This window comes from Nuphar pumila, chromosome 7 (assembly GCF_984573655.1).
Source record: "Nuphar pumila chromosome 7, dmNupPumi1.hap1.1, whole genome shotgun sequence".
In the NCBI taxonomy this organism is placed as follows: Eukaryota; Viridiplantae; Streptophyta; class Magnoliopsida; order Nymphaeales; family Nymphaeaceae; genus Nuphar; species Nuphar pumila.
This window is the reverse complement of record NC_143255.1, coordinates 130,197,877-130,200,767: the sequence shown is the minus strand read 5'-3', so window position 1 is coordinate 130,200,767 and position 2,891 is coordinate 130,197,877. Positions and strand designations below refer to the sequence as shown.

The 2,891-nt window shown below is 40.3% G+C and overlaps 1 long non-coding RNA gene across 1 annotated transcript; it reads right to left on the bottom strand.

Moving 5' to 3' along the window:
- Nucleotides 1-227: 227 nt before the first annotated feature.
- Nucleotides 228-1,753, bottom strand: LOC149833533 (uncharacterized). Its single transcript, XR_016433181.1, has 3 exons — nt 1,637-1,753; nt 1,200-1,281; nt 228-365 (listed from the first exon to the last, which is right to left on the bottom strand). It is a non-coding gene; the product is annotated as an uncharacterized LOC149833533 (long non-coding RNA).
- Nucleotides 1,754-2,891: the final 1,138 nt, after the last annotated feature.

Here is a 2,891-nt window from a genome sequence, read left to right as displayed (position 1 = left end):
AAATTTTCAGAAAAAAACCTGATAAGCTTTCCTGTTTAAGAAAATCAAGCTTAAGAGGCAAGGGTAAACTATAAACAACCCAATAAAATCATGTTAAACATAGATTGAATCAAATGCTTCCAATAGCATGCATGTGAATAAGCAATTCTGCAGAACCCAGAAAATTCTAATTCAAAAAGGAAACTAATTTGGAGTTTCACTGACATACCAACTAGTGCTAAGAAGGAATAGTGTGAAACTTACGACCATTTCGGCATGCATTTCACAACCTAGTTGTCATATTGTATGACTGCATAAAGATCGCTTGTTCCTGGAAATTTTGTATCAGTAAGTGGCATTATTTTCAAAATGGAACATTACTGGAACTGCCAATGAGTGTAAAAAATGCATTTGTTAGAAACTATTTTCACATGATAGCATTTTCTTGAGAAAAATATTATATAGCCCAGAGCCACCCAGAACTTCCATATAAATTGGTCAAAAAGACTGTGACCAAAAAGCCTCACCCAAACAGTGTTAATGGCTTATTTTTCTCTAATGATCAAGAGATGAACCAGAATTTACAAACCCATATTTCTATCTCAGATGGCTAAAATGCCTAGGGTTAGCTAACCACACCAAACAAGGATTCAGACAAAAAATACAAAAAAGATAATAAAGATAATGGCACATACATACATACGTGGATACATACATGCATACATACACATATATACATATATATACAAACTCGACATGAGGCCATGATAAAAAGAAACGAGCATCTCATCTTCATGACCATGCAAAGGTGTCTGAGTGCCTTACTGAAGTTACCCTAGATGGCAAAGATTCCTTTTTATCTTCTATCACTCCATCCAAAGTGATTTTCTATGTCCAAAGACCGAGTAGGTGTTAATGTGCATTGTGGTAGATAATTCTATTTGTTTAGGATATCAAAATGCAGATGTTGAGCCAGGTTAACTAGAAGGGCTCACTGTCTAGTTTGTCAGGATCATCGGGTTTCACAACAGTTTTAACACTTCTCATCCAATATTCACTCAAATTACTAACGCAATCATATTGGTCAACTCAAAATCAGTTTCAACATAAAAGAAAGATGGAAAACGATTTAGACCAGTCTACATTCTCCAAATCCATTAGGCAGCAAACTCAGATTCAACAAAATGAATCAATAAAGATAAAGGAGAAATGGAACCGACCTAAGGATCCATGGCAGGCAAATCCACACCCTTCTTCAAATTGATAAATAGCTGCCCATCATAAACCTCACGAAGGAACTGCCTGGTCAGATAAATATTTTGAAGGGTTAGAATCGACAAACAAGAAAGCATCCAAGACTATCTTAACAACCAAATGAATTTACAAAAGCGTGTCAACTTCACAGACAACACATACATCACTTAACCCAGAACTTCTTTGAAGAGAACATGCAAAATCTAAAACACAAAGAATCCTACAATTCACCAAAGGAAACAACCTCGCTTGAGTACAAATCATTCCAAAAGAAGATCGACACAATAGATCATGAATTTCCTACACGAGTTTGACTACAATCAAGAAAGGCGTTTGGCGGTGCGTATGCTAAAAACAAATGGATCGGGAAAAAAGAAAATAGCAAACGATCAAACCGTCTTACTCGGAGAGATACACCGTCTGGCACTAAGCTACGGCACACCGCTGCACCAAACTCACGCGTCCCCGCGTTCTCCTGCCTCAACTTGGCACCAATCTCATGCGTCCCCGTGTCCTCCTGCCTCAACGAGCAAGAAACCACGCTGAGATCAAAACCATCGCACACTAGATCCACAAAAACCAAAACCGGAGCAAGAAAAAATGAAAATCGAAAGAAAAAGGCAGGCAAACGCAGCTAAACTCATAAGCGGGCTCGTGTACGCTCAGAAGGCGAACCCAGAGAGAACGACGAAGATGTTGAGATCAAACGGGACGCGATCGTCCTCCCTCTCTGCACATTCCCAGGAATCCTCCGTCCGGTCGGGTTCCTTTCGCAAGAAGAAACACACCACGCAGCTCCGCAGCCTAGAACTCGCGTACAACGAAGGAGATCTCGAGACGAATCGCCTCGATTCGACGATCATCTCCGAGCTCTGAGCGTGGAGAGGGGATCGGAAGGGAAGCAGAAGCCTCGCAGGAGCGGCGACGAGAGTCGGCAGACGACGAAGGACGCTGACGGCGAGATTAGGGCTTCGAATGGACCGAGAATATCAGATCGTCTCTGGTTCTCGAGGGGAAAGGGGGAGGACGACGATGCGCTTAGCGGGAGCTTCCAGAGACGTCGATGTTCTGGTTCTTGTTCTTGGATTAGAGAGTGAAAGAGGTAACGTAACGAGTTTTAAATCTGGCTTGCGGATGGCGGTTGGCGGTTGGCACTTGGCGGGAGTACTTGCTTAATAAAGGTTTTTAATTGGGCGGAATTTATAATTTTGTCATTATCAAGAAAACCCGTAGGCGGTGCGTAATTGCGTATCGAGTACGCTTTAGGTGTAAACTCTGGTGCGGGTATGGATCGAATGAAATCGGTACTAATGTCGGTTGAAGAAAGCCTTTTTTAGGCCTGTCTCAGACGGATCCAATCAGATTTGGATCAGGATAAGAAATAATGGTGCTGAGCATAGTGACTAAACGCTTTTTTGGGTAAATATCGACAGCCACTTTCTCGTGATAAAAAATCAACTTTTCTTCCTGACATTTTTTGAAAAAAATGGTAATTTTTTTACTTGAAAATTAAAAGCGAGCTTTTTTTTATTGCAAAGAATACCATATATGACAATTTTAGTTTATGGAGTTTTGATCATAAAATATTAGTCAGCCTCACAATTTTTTTATTGCATAATTAGCAATTTAGTTTTTTCATGTCATTTTGTATTGTACAA